The sequence below is a fragment of the Struthio camelus genome, chromosome Z (genome assembly GCF_040807025.1).
Source record: "Struthio camelus isolate bStrCam1 chromosome Z, bStrCam1.hap1, whole genome shotgun sequence".
Classification (NCBI taxonomy): domain Eukaryota; kingdom Metazoa; phylum Chordata; class Aves; order Struthioniformes; family Struthionidae; genus Struthio; species Struthio camelus.
Window position 1 is genome coordinate 39,312,246 of NC_090982.1, and position 14,438 is coordinate 39,326,683.

The following is a 14,438-nucleotide window of genomic DNA, read 5'->3' on the forward strand; positions in this document are numbered from 1 at the left end:
CTCCCAAATTCTGGTTATTTGTACAAGCACATGTTTTCAGAGACCTCTTTCTTTCTCGTTTTTCCATGACAGGTGTGATTTTTAGTAACAACAAACTCAGCTGAAGAAGGGTGGGAAAAGGGAATTCTCAACCCAGACAAATTCCCTCTTTCACTCCTTTTTTTAATGCTCTGTTTATTTGTGTGTTTTTTGTGTATGTAGTTTTTTTTTTAATTCTCTGAAACCCATCTGGTGAGCAGCACAAAGCGTCTCTTCCCAAAACTCCCACTCTGGGAAGGTTGCGTGATGCCAAAGCATGGGGTGTGCTGATGCAAAGGCCAGAGCTAGCCCACTCCATCTTCACTTCATCTGCTGCCAAGCACTGCTCCCCCGAGCATCAGCACAGTGGACAAACATCAAAGTTAACAAGCGTAGTTCAGATTAGCAGTCAAAGGTTTGGAGGATTATCCAAACAGTTCATACACTTATCCAAGTACTGAGAATGTGTAAGGGTGCCCATGCCGGCACCCACAACCCTGTTTCCGTAGCTCTGCGTAATCCTCCTTATAGCTTTCAAAGATTTTCCCTCCCATAATCTTCCTTCCTTCCTCCCTTTCAGCAGTTTCATTTCTTATGTGGGCTGTCTGTGGTCTTCTCTCATCTCCATGTTGCCACATTTCTTCTGAAATTCTCTTCCACAGAAAAAATTTCTGCTTGCTGAATGGTTTTATTGGGGCAGAGACAATGAGTTGGGCATCTAGCTCTGATGACTTTGGAGCATCTTTTTTGCATTTTACAGGCTGTATTTGCTCCCTATAATAGCGCGTCTATACATTCTCTGTGTCGGCGAGGCCATGCTAAGTTGTGCAGCCGGTATATTCCTCTTTCATCAAACGCTGTTGCAGGCTGTTGGTTTATTTAAGCAAGCTTGAGAACTCGCACAAGGTCACATAAAGAGAATGGCTGAAGCCCAGATTTCTTTTTTTCTAGGTTAATGACTTGGCTGCATTGAGAGCAGCTTTTTTCCAAACATAAGCACTGTCTGACCCATTGAATAGGCAGGAGGTTTGCCACTCGTGGAGGTTTCAATAGAATAATCTGAGCCATATTATGGGATGTTTAGAAAAAGGCTGGGTATCATGAAATTGAAGTCTGTGTAGCTGTTATTTTTCCAGATTGAAAGTGAGGTCTGTCTAAATGTTCATTTTTCGTTTAAGTTGCTTCAGACTGAGCTACAGAAGAGGCTAAATTAGGAAAAGAGGATTAAATCAGTGTTTACTCACAGACCTATTGGTAGAAATAGTATATATTACTCCCTATATTTTAATAAGTAGAGAGAATTACCATGAATTTCTCTGCAGTTAAAAACACTTTTAAAAGGACAGTGAGCTTATAATTGATTTTATAAATGTGTATGTGTCCACATATATAAATTTTCTAAGACAATGACATATGCAGATCAGTCCCTTACTTCATCCCCTTTTCTTTGTAGCATACCAATAAAAAAGGAATTAAAAACCAGAATCCAAAAATCCAGATGTTGCTCTGGCTGATTGTACTTCCACAAGGAAAACAATAACTAAAAGTACTTGCTGCAGAACCGTAGGGTTTTTTTTTAATTAATTTTTATTTCATGTGAGGAAAGAAAACTGTGAGGAAGTCTGATAACAGTACACTCCAGAGGCTCCATTAATTTAGAGACTGCAAGACTTTGACAGGAGCTTTTCTCTTGTTAGTGAACTTGTGGCAAGAATGGTATTCAAAGACCGGGTAATTGCAATAAGCTCCTTCCTGGAGGGCGATACAAAGTACAATCTCCAAAAGTTTTATACAGACTAGAAAAGCAGTTACAAAACATGTAATGTCACTAAGAAATAGAGATTCCTTGAATATAGGTGTGTGTCAAACTCTGTAAAAACTCTGTGAATACTTTTGTATATATGTAATATGTATAATAATGTAGATTTTCTTTAATGTTAGACTGTATCTTTAGAAAGGGTCATTTTGCATGGGAGTTTGGTAGCAGAAATGACTTTTTCATCTTTTCTCTGTCCTTTACTTCTCCTCCTCTTGCATACTCCGTCACTCAGATACCCCTACGCATCTGGTGCCCCTGTTCAAAGGTTTGCCCCTGTCTCCAGGGGCTGTTTTAAGTAGTCAAGGAGTATTGGAGAGCAAGAGCAGTCTGTCCAAATGACCTTTCCTTTAATTGTGCCCCCTGCTCATACAAATTAACAAGGCTCTACTGTCCCTAAAAACAGTCAGTTCTAATCCTACCTGTCCTTTAAATGTACAGAATACATTAGGGTGTAAATTATTGTAATCTTGGGGCAGCTGGGATTTAACTACTAAAAATCTGTCACGGATTATTTGCTTTTCTTTTTCTCACAAAATAAGAAACATCGATAAAAATCAATATAGTCTACGGACAGAAGATGGAGAACCTTGCCAGTGAATTGATCTGTGTGTTTCGTATGTGACGTGTAAAATGAAGGATTGTGGGGAAGGGAGGATGTTCAGGGTAAGTAAGTAGATGCATTCATTTGGAAAAGTGAATAAATACTACCTTAGTTAGCGACACATGTAAAAACAGAAGGGAGAAGGGAAGCATGAAAAGGAAAACAGTTAAATGATGAAGTGATCCATGTGGTTTGTTGTTCCATAGCCTGTACCTATTTTCTAATTAATCCGTGTTTACATTCCTAGGAAACCCTATTGGAAACTAAAGATTTAAAAGTCTCCTCAAAGAAAAATATTTTGGTGAATGATTTGAAAAAAGGAGACAGCTGAGGCATGCTGACTTGCCTGGTTGAGGGAGGAATTTGAAGCTGAGCAGACTGGGTGAAGTACTAAGGGGATGACAGAAGGAGAGAAAGGCAGAACAGAAAAGTGGTAAGTTGTGCAGATCAAGGGATCTCCATACTGAAAGCAAAATTAAAAAACATGAATGTGGTGAGTGATAACAAGTCAATAAAGAGACTTGCAGATGGGATGGACGTGGTCAGAGTAATGATACCATTACTGCCTTATTTTGGTTACACTAGGATTGTCCTGGGCATATAGAGAAGGTCAGAGTGAGAGAAAAAGGATAGAGAGGATGGGATAGTTTTTAAATAAATTGTAAGAGCATAGGAGCCAAACTCAAGAGTTTTCACACTACCAGTGAAACAAAAAATTAAAAGCAAAGCGTGAAAAGAGAGCACCAGAGGGCAAGAAGGTCTGAATGAGAAATGACACTCATTTGTAGATGTTTTGCAAGACATATAGGTCTGTATTCAAATGGAGGGTTAGAGGTAGAGAGAGAGAGCCGGGAATCATTGGAACAAATGCTACAGTATAGGCCACTGTCATCTTCTACAACTGTTAACATCACTGGTCATCTTCCCTGGGCTTCATTAGGCTTTGAATTAGATCCTATGAGATGAGAACAGAGAGAATTAGACAAGAGCCTGAGGGACGGTGAGGGGAACAGCCACTGTCATATGCCAGGAAAGATGCAGAGCGTGAAGGTAGCAACATCGGCAGACCGCTCGTTGTCGTGGCACTCGAAATCAGCATGCATGGGAGGAGAAGAAGGTGCAAATTAGGAGCTGTGGGTGGACTGGAGGACATGGGACAACCTACGTGGAAGAGACCAAGGGAGGCAACACCACGAAACAAACAAAAAATGCTCCTCTTAGTAGAAGGAAAGAGAATACAGAATTTAAAAAGTTCTGTTTCCCATAACACATCTTATAAAGATCAGCCATTCTAACAGCTAATATGTAAAAGAAGCAATTTTTTGCTTCTCTTCCTCTTTCCACAGATGTCTCAGGATTTGAAGATGGACTGTACTGGGTCAAGGGGTTGAACGGACCTTTTTCATTTTTTTCTGGACTTCAGAGTCTGAACTTCCCTCAGGTTTGTTTTACAGTGTATACAGATTGCCCTTTTATCAGATTTCAAATGCTCTAACTTAAATATTTAAGTTAAAAAGCACTTGCAGTAGTTATCACTTGTCACAATGGGGTTTATGTATTTTCACACAATCCAAACTGCCTGTGCATATGAAAGCCAAGAGTGGATTCACACTTCATCTACTTTTAAAATGTTGTTTCCTTCACAGGAGTGGAAAAAAACCTACTTTGCCATTTATCTCTCAAAAGCCCACATGCTGAAGAGCCGGCTATCTACATCACAAAGCAGAACAAACTTATTAAAATTCATGATAAGGTACATTAGCTACAAAGGGAACTGTGGTGGCCAAGATTCGCCAGTCCCCTAGATGCTTGACTGTTTTTGGTACCTACATCTTCAGATATATTAGGTATCAAAAACTGGATTCAAACCTCCATAAAACAAACAAGAAATTTGTTGAAGTGCTTTTATAGATGTGAAAGCAATGAATACTTGATCACACTTGAGAGTTATGTGAAATATCATTATTTATCATGTATTAACTAGTCAGGAAAGAAAACAGGGCTGTGAGTCTCTTTGCTGAGGACCACACATACTCTCATTGCAGGAGGTGCCTGAGTGAGGTTCTGGTTCTACAAGCAACCTATATAGACAGTCATTGGGGAAACTTCCTCTGTAGCTTCTTATTAAACAGCTACAGTAGCCTGATTAAAATGGTCAATTTTCCTGCTAACCATGCTACTATCATGTATTGAGGAAAGTAGAAAAATATTTGTCAACTAAACAAAAAAGCTTGAAGCAAAACATATATATGGAATAGTCTTTGAATGAGTGTTTGCAAAATAACATGTTGGATGTTCACTTCTCTTTGCAAATGGAGTATCACAGATTGAGAGATAGCCATATATAAGGTGGGATACAGTTGTGCAAACTTTAAAGTGAAGAGCTTTGTAACGTAATTTGTATGATCTTTTGTTAAATTAACAAATAAAGAATAGATTAGAGACTGCAGTTAGGAAACAATTTTATTCTCACTCATGAGGATGAAGTGGGAAGTGTTTTGGGTTAATTTGTCATTCACAGCTTATCTACTTTTGTAGCTGTGCAATTTTTCTTTATGCTCTTCAAGTTGCTGCTTATTTCTTGAAGTCAGCCACTGAAGCTGGATTTATTTGTGCATTGGCAAACAGGCAGGTAATTGAGAGTGAGTAGAAGCAATATAGTGGTGGGGTATATGCATGTCCTCTAATTGTAAAGTTATGATCAAAAATCAAGACAATTTAGCAGCCTTAATGTAAAATGTGGAAACTTTATGTGTGAATGTAGCCTGGCTACAAAAGTTTTATCTCTGCCCTCTTAAGCTTTTCTTCTAGTATGCTTCCTAACTGAGAACTGCAGTGTACTGTTGAGTGACTTCAGTGCTTTATGACCTAATGCTACCTAAAGCTGTGGTAATAGAGCCGGGTATGTGCCCCCACATGTGGGAGGACCTGGTGCGTTTTCAGTAGTGGACATCTGGGTGCCTCCAATTCTACACTACAGCTGGAGAGTTCACGTGGAGGAATCACGTTGCACACCATCCGTGTGGAAGTTTAAACGAGAGCCAAACCTTTTCACTCTAAGGAAGAATAAAAATGCATGTGTATTTCCTGGTTTGCATTTATTCTGAAAAGAATGAATCTGAGCAATCTTAGTATAGTCATGAAAGTAGCTATGACTAGAATCAGCTGCCTCTGTTGACCAAGAGAAACCCTATTCTTTTGCACAAATACTTTACACAGTTTGTCAGAGTACCCTGGTGTTGAACACCACTTAGGATGTTTTTAGCTAGATTCAGAACAATGTATCTCATCACATTTGTACTTCACCAGTTGCCAGGATTCCTCCACAGGATACTACTTCAATCTAGGTTTCTTGATTCATACATACCCAAGAATAATATAGGGTTTGACGTTTGAAGAAAGTTTGCATCCCTCTTAGTTTGATTGGAGTCAAGAGTTCTGCCGTTCCGAAACTCTTTTCTTCTCACACCCTCTTCATTTTGATTTCTCTGCAACTAAATTAGACACATAAGGTTTGATATAGTTGTAATTTTTTCAAGGTAACAGAACTGTTAGAGGGTTTTGAAGTTAGATCCTCTTTCTATGCCTTGAGTATCAGCTGATATCCAGTATCAGCAGAAGGCATATCACTGCTACGTCCTGATTCAAATGATCTCATATTCCAGTCACAAGGGCTGGGAAATAGTGAGACTTTGCATGGAGAAAGGGGCTTCAGATGTCACTTTCTTGCCACTTAATAGACCCAAAAAGAGATTTCCAGGGTCATCTACTGCTAGGAGCTGGGTCCTTTGAACTCCTCATCCACACTGTGCAGTTGACTATAAATTTCAATGACATTTGTAAACTTTTTTTAAAAAAAGACCTTGTTCCTCACTAAGATATAACAAAGCTTTCAGGACTGTGAGAAACGAAAAGGACCCGTCAGGTGTACCTTGTCAGTCTCCTTCTCAGAAAGGGCTATTTCTTTGTGATCCCCAAATTAGCAACTAATCAGATTCCCAGTGCTATTCAAACTACATCTCCGTTACAGGACAGCAAGGGAGGAACCATAGATAATGGATGATGACTGCATGCCCTGAGGATTTCTTATGGGCAAGAATGGATGCAAGAAATTATGAACTCCACTTTCCCCACAGCTACCATTACCTCATCAGCAGCAACAGAAAGAAGCAAAGAAATTATGCCACCATCATCTGTATTTTCTCAAGGAATGTTGCCCTGAGAGGTCAAGCTTTCTCTTTTTCTTTGGGCCTAAGCAGTTTTATTTTTCTTGTCTCTTTAATCAAATATTATTCATACCCCAGGGTAGGAGGAACATTCATTTAGATGACTTTCATAGTCTATTTGCCTGACATATACCTTACATTGTTCTGTGTGATCATGTAACTGGAGACTATTATTGTAATCCACACACACAGGAGGATGGAGTTACAGTTGTGCATTCATCCTTAACTTTGGCATTTCTTGACATTTAAGTGCCTAACCATGTAAACTTAATGTTCTACGAACACAGTTTCTTTTTGCATTTAATTTCTTAAGGCTTTTTTTACAGGAAAAATTGGGTATGAGAGAATTAAAAATTGGGAACAACTCACAAGGGATACATAGACTTTGAGCTTTATAGTTTGCAAATAATGTGATAACAGCTTCTTAGTTCCATTGTCAAGGTAGGTATCTGGGCAGTCCGAGTTCAGCCACCCTTGACCAAGGTTACCGAAACAAAACAATCTAGGACCTCTTTAACAAAGAAAATATTCTTTTTTGTCTTCACTTTGCAACTTATTTATTAAAAGATCATCTATGTTTAAAGAACCTGTGTAATCACCATGTATCTATTTGTCACTAGATAAATTCACATTAATACCATCTCAGTTGAGCAGCAGTCATTACTATTCCCTATCATCAGACTAAATTAGTTTCCTGGGAGACAGCTTGTCCCATATACCACGTTCAGTTGCAATATTTAATGCCTTTCATTCCCAACCTGACTAATAGGCAAAGTATCGCAGAATCACCATTGCTTCTGCAGAGGACAGCAGTCAACTGCCTCAAAGATATAATGGGAAGGGCAAATGTTATGTAGCAAATGCAGGCAAATTGCTGCTCTTGCACCATCTGTTCCATAAACTTTGTATACAGCATCAGAGGATGGGCTTAAAATTCTGTTGTGGAATAGACTGTGGAAAAAAATCGCAAGAAACTGAATAAACCTATCTTTAATGCACATGGAGAATGGGCTGAGCACTGCCAACATAAAGGCAATGATGCTGAAGCCAAGAACAGGGTCTTCCCACAGGTTTTAAATGGGAGGAGAATAAAGCCTCAAAGTTTCCAAGAAGATTTTTTACGTGGGAGCGCTTGGTGGGAAACACTTTGAGACACAGCGGGACGTGACCTGAGGGCAACCCACTGTCCGGAGCGCCTCTCCCTCTCCAAATTACAGGCAGTGACTACCGATGCTATAACCCCAACTTGGGCACTGAGAATGAAAGTATGAGTCAACTCAGCTCTCTATAGGATGTGAGCCCCCAATAAAGAATAAAGATTTCAAGTGTCAAATTTTCACTGAGCCATCTTCCTGAATAACTTCTATGTCTATAAAGAAAGGATATGGCCCAGATAGTGTCTTCCAGCCCACCCATCCCTTCTGATTTTCTTTTGCTTCCACAGTTTTAGTCAATGCTGTGCACACTGGGCTCTGACGAAGGAAACAAAACCTGGGCCAAAAGGAGAGAAGTTTGTCCTCCTTGTACAGCTTTCTTTGTCCCTCCAAGTGTAAGGTAACAAATAGCTATTTAATCTTTTACGTGCTTCTAAGGTATAATGTTCAGGAAAGCTTTCATAAATAATACCTCCCTTATGAGTAATTATAAATGCTGTTATACAAATGTGGGGAAAACTGAATCTTTTTGCAAGGTTATACAGACAGCATGTTTCTCTACCCTGAATCCTTTGCTCCAAATCTGATGGATGTTTTATGTGCTGTAAAGAAAACAGTAATGATAGGTGACCTCACACAACAGACACTATGCAAGCAAAAGATAGTTATCTAGTTCTCTGCATTTGTAAGTTTAGAACAACTATAGGAAAGAGCTAATTACTGGTGAAGGGAAGCTGTGTGCATCTCACACATCTTTGACTTTGAGGAATTCACCACAGCAGATCTGCAAACGTTCATGACTCTGTAGCAGTAGGTTTGGGTTTCTTTCATATTTCCTTAGGCACAGACTACTCTTCTATAGATTTAATTATTTATTCCCTCAGAAAAATTGTTCTTTTTTTTTTTTTTTTTTTTACATTGAGGGAAATACATTTAATTTACATAAATCTAAAATGGCTGAAAGAATTTTTTTCTGGAACTGTTCCAAGATGATGAACAGTTTTGGGATGAGACCAAACATGGAAAGTTGCCACCTTAGGAATGACTGGTCTAGGTTGTTTTGAGTGTGTGAGTTTTACAGCCTTAATTACTGCAGCTACAACTGCTTTACTGAGTGTATATGCCTGTGTTGCAAAGCACTTGATGTTTTATACAGTAGTTCCCAGTGGTATAATCTAGCCAACATATGGCCTGTGTTGTGAATTTATGTTCATTAGGTGATCCATCCAAGAGTAACTGACCTGTTGCTTCTAGCCTTGACTTTGAGCATCACGTGTTTTGGAAGCAGACTGATTTTGCTCAGTGCCCAGGGTGCCTATAGCAGGTCTCTGCCTGCAAACACCAGCCAGCTTTTTTTCCTCTCATTTGCAACACTCTTCAATGAGTGCTAAAGAATTGCTTTTGGAGCTGGGGAAAGCTGTCAGATCCCCTATGAGATTAAATGAACACACTTGCCAGAACAGAAAGGCAAAAAAGAAAATTTGCCTGTTCAGGGCCTGCATGCTTTGTCTTGCTGCTGTCAGAGTGGGTGCTAGCAGTAAAAATGGACTCAGGATTAAGAAACTATTTTTTAATACTTGGTAAATTGGTAAGTGCGGAGTAGCCTGGTTAAATTTTGATCTCTTTGTCAGGGCACTTAAGCCCCCCCACAAAACCCCCTCAAGCTCCATGAATAGATAAAAGATAAAATATGAAGACATTGTCTTAGTGAGTTGTGAAAGGTAGGTGATAGCTTAAATCCTTATGCAATCCCATTATGTGGGTGTTTAGACCTACTATGTTCTTCCTTTAGAGTTTGGCTATCTCCTGAAGATATTCAGAGATATTTTTTCCATTCTGATGGTGTTGATCAAACCTATCATTGGCTTATTTGTCAAGGACTGGAGTGCACAACGTAATAATACTAGCAGAAAACATTGCAGATACTAGTCCTGATGTGAGAGTATTTCCCCAGGTGCAGTTCTGCTACCTTTTAAAAAGCCTACCTGTAGACTCATTGAATAACTCTAAGTGCATTGAAATAGATTTAAACTAAAGAAGGATATCTCTTTTCCATGCATGGAAATAATGGGGACAGGTCTGTCTGAATGAAAGTAACTATGCCTATGGAATTACTGTTTGAATTAGAAGCATTCGAATCAATTTATGAACAGACCTGAAACTAAAAGTGTTTTGGCAGAAATTCTTCATCAAACCATGTTTGTCCAGAAATTATCACCCAGGATGTAATAAGGAACACCGAGACTAACTAGGGAGCGTATAAAAAAAATGTTCATAAAGTTGTTATAATATTTAGTACTTTTCATCATCTTTGGTTCCTCGCTCTTCAAATACGGACTGCTGAAGACTACCTGGAGTAGATAGATGTTGCCCTCTCGAATATAAATTTGACGTTCCTCCTGTCTGGGACCATTGATAATAGCAAAGATAGTACTGGAATTTCCGACAAATTTGCCATGGTTCTAGGAATTAAAAACAAGAAAGGTTTGCTCCGATAATTACTTCTCAAGCTCTAGCATGGGTATGATCTCCATCTTCTTGAGAATTGGAATCAGACTTCCAAAGCATTCAAAGGTGCTTAGACCTACGGCTTGGCCCCAGGCATCTAGCAGACTAAAGTAAATCCATAAAATGTGAAGCTGGCCTCTTTCAAAATAATTTGATCCAACTAAGCCAAGCCACAGGAGCTCCAAATATCTGAATGATTAGATGAGAGGTCACTATTTGTTGAATACTGTGTACAAGGGGCTGACGGCACAAGTAAGTTGCTGGGGAGGCCTTTCATTATGTTTGTGACGTCTGTTGGAGGTACTGAGGGTGATTAGTAGGCATGATGTAGATGGGCAAAGGTTATGCGCAGGCAGTGACAAATCTGATCTGTTCTGCATGGGCAGGGAACACAAAACAAATGAATTTGAATGCCTCCTTATGCCTTTGCAGAGTAGCAACCAAATGTAGCTTTACACAGGGAGGTGGAGCGAGCAAATCACTGTGCAAGGAGGCAGCTAATTGCTGAACTTGATTGCAACTGCTAATCAGAGTCACAGGGAAAAAAAGTGTTGGGAATTAATTAGGCAAGGACCTTCAGAACAGCAGCAGGAAGCCTCCAAGTGACCTTTATTTACAGTCAGTTAAACAGAAGTGTGACTAAAAATGCCAAGGAGCAAATCAGATTATTAATATTGATTGCTTAAAGAAAATGAATAATTTAGGAGCAGAGTCAGAATAAATATGCAGTGACAGAGATGAAAGAGCACAATGTACTGCCTTCCCAACATTCATCTATCATGCAGCAGTGCCCCTTTGCACAGAAATGGAGAATTTCCACCATCACAAAACATAATTAGTTTCATGACCCAGCATGATTACTATATTGCTGCTACAAGGAGCTTTTTTTTATTATTATTTTCCCAGGGCACCAAAATGAGGTGGGGGGGGGGTGCGTAGGTACTGGCCTGCTGAACAGAAGCTTTATTCTTGCAACTTTCCACAGAGATTGAATTCAGGTACTTTGGGATTTATTTTTAGTTCTTTGTCAACAGAATTGCAGAAGCATGGTGTATCCTCTTTTTCAGACATACTGTCACAGTAACTGCTGGCATTAGCAGCAAAGCTTAAAAACAATTTTAAATCTGTAAATCCTACATTATCTCTCCTACTTGTCCATACTCTGGTTTTTCCAGTGATTTTAGACAGATTATTTTTAATGAGTTCTCCTTTTTTGCCTAATTTTAGTCTTGTGCCCTAGTAAGCTGGTATAATTGGTTGCAGGCACTGCTTGAATAGATTGTTTATTTTCTGTGTGAAGCTGTGGGGGGATTTTTTTCAAATTTGAATAATAGTGTTATAAAATATAACACTATTGATAATCATAAAGTTAAAAACCATTACAGCACTGAAAGTATAAAGCAACAGCATAGTAACTGTGTGTGTAGGTATACCTAATCAGTCCAGCTTTTTGTAACCTCTTCTGAATAGGAAACTGGGTATCACTACTCATATATCTATGTCCTGATTAGTTTCTGGCAGCTATTTCTCTCTTGGTTTTATTTGCTTGTCTTCCCCCCCCCCCCTTTTTTTTTTTGAAAGAAAAGGAGAGGGAGACATATGTAACCAGGACAAGTAGTCTACACAAATCTAAGACAAAATTGTCTTGCATCATTTTTCTGCTACCCAGTCCAGGAATCTGAAAGTACTGAAATTCCAGTACTGAGACTGTACTGAAAAATGTGCTTCTGACAATTTTCTTTTTTCCTTTGAAGAAAACAAAGTACTGCAGCCAAAGTTGTTTAAAAGGGGGTGCTTAGGTTAATTGTACTGTACGGTGGACATATATTCTCCTTTACTGTTAATGGTCTCAGAGGTGGCTGCATACAAGCTGTTACGCAGCCTTCTGACTACGCAAGGGTTGGCCTGGTGCTAGTGGGATTTGCTATTGATGGTATTTGCTGATCGTTGCATCCTTTTACAGGCGAGAGCCTTGGTTAAGTCACTTCCTTTCTCTGTAGCCCAGTTCCCTCTCTGGAAAGAATAAGGTAGAGCATTTTGATTTATAATGAGGGGAAAATACCTTTTAGGAGCTAGGTGTTACTGTTTTAAGAACACATGAGTGAACCTGAGGGTCTGATGATAACGTACATCCAGGGATTTTTGGTCCTGGTTTCATCGTGGTCCATGCCTATGCACACAGGCAACGCATACTGGGCACAGACAAAACAGGTTAGCGTATATCCTACATCTGTACATGTCCACATATATATAGCATATACCTACAGGGCAAAACTCTATTTCGGCCAGCAGGTTGGGTAAATTGGAAGAAAAAGCGAGTACCTAGAATGCAGTCCTGCCCCTCCCCTATGCAAAGAACCTATGAAAGGCAGCCAAAAATAAATGAGCCAAATAATCTGTGCAGAGAAAAAAACTGTAGTAATTATCCATAAACTCTTATACCAGTAAATCTGGTGCAAAGATTGTTTTTCTTATGTAGGTTTGCCCTGCTGCATGTGGGAAGCTGTGACATGCACTAAAGCAAGTAGGAGTACACTGAAATGTATAGTATTAGTAGACATAAATATTTTAGTTTTTGTTTTCTGTACTGCCACAGAAATAATGACTTATAGATGAAACAGTGAGTTTGCTTCTCAGATAATTGTCTTTAGTTCAGCAGACTTTCAGTATTTACATTTAAGTGACTGTTTGACGTCCCCCAAATCACAGAAAGTGCTTCATTTCTCTACTTTGGGTATGACTCAACAAAACTGAGAAATGATGCCAGCAGATTAATAAGGCAAACTAAGTAGCAGTGACCAAGGAAGTCATGGTTTCAATATGAATACAAACGTATGTCAGCCACGTGAGACCTTATTCATGTGAGTTAGGCCCATTGATTTCAATGAAACTGCTCGGATGAACTACTACTCACATACTGAACATCAGTATGACGACATACTATATCGTGTTAGGTTCACAGAGCGGTGAAATAACATTTGAGTGCTTAATTTCAGCCATACTGTGTAGCCCCTCAGAGCAGAGAATACTCTTCATTAACAAACTGGCATCCTCTTTCTTTTTTTTTTTTTCCTTTGGACCGTAGGAATACGACATTCATGATGAACGCATAAGGATAACATTAATGCATGGATAACATTAAAGCTGGCATCCGGGACTTGTCTTTGCAAACTAAAGGGGAGTCTCTTCAGTATAGCTGTTTTTGAACATCAGTGTAAAATTGTAGTTGACATGACAAAACCATTCTGATATGTGAATTTTAGCTGATAAAGAGAATTAATACCCACTCTTAAGAACAGAATACATCTAATGAATGGAAGCTATTGTAAAGTGAGGTGCTTTATGACATGTATGGCCTGACCTATATCCACCTGAATTCATGCCATCTCTGAGTGTTTCCTAATTTCTTGATCTCCACCAGACCAGAGAAAATCAGGTACAGAGCAATGACAGCGGATGAGATGAGTTCCCCTTTTATGTTAAGCATGGAAACATGCTTGCTGACCTCTCATCCTTGCCCTTTCAGAGCCATCTCATTATAAAACCCGCTGTAAAGTTTGACAAAATTGACAGCTTCTGCTCTGGGACGGGAATAGCGGGTGTCCCGCTGCTGGGGGCCCAGCGGCGTTGGCAGAGTCGCGTGGGAACGCCGGCGCAGCTCTGCCCCACGCGATATGGTACCTGGCTCGTTTTCAGTCAGTGCTGTTCATCTCTCACTTTCCTGAAGGCTGTAATTATATTGGTTGCCACTTAAAAGTGAGCGTTTGCCAAGCGCTGTCACTGAGCTGTGTCTGAAGCACCAGAGCTTTGCAGGAAATAGCTGCGGTAACTGCGTGACACCTGTTGACAAACACTGACTTTTAAGTGGCGCCCACTGTAAGGAAGCCCTCAAAACATGTTCTGAGTATACCAGTGAGAAGCGAACCATTTGTTTTTTCACATGCCTTTCCATTCAGTTTTCTTTTGGCACATGAAATGTCTGTAACTTGAGAAGGACTGTAAGAGCTTCTTTGGAAATGGAACTTGCGAAAGGTCCTTTTTCCTGAGTTGAAATATCATTATTCAGGGGATAGCCCCTGTTTCTTTGATGATAACTCATTCCAGTATATTTT

General features: G+C 39.5%; 1 long non-coding RNA gene across 1 annotated transcript in view; it reads left to right on the forward strand.

Annotated features, from left to right (window-relative positions):
- LOC104150262 (uncharacterized) overlaps positions 1 to 14,438 on the forward strand; it is an 88,144-nt gene that overhangs the window by 65,103 nt on the left and 8,603 nt on the right. Inside the window, exons 13-16 of the long non-coding RNA XR_695560.2 lie at positions 2,377 to 2,871; positions 3,785 to 3,879; positions 6,469 to 6,663; positions 8,109 to 8,218. This is a non-coding gene — a long non-coding RNA (uncharacterized lncRNA). The remainder of the gene's footprint in view (positions 1 to 2,376; positions 2,872 to 3,784; positions 3,880 to 6,468; positions 6,664 to 8,108; positions 8,219 to 14,438) is intronic.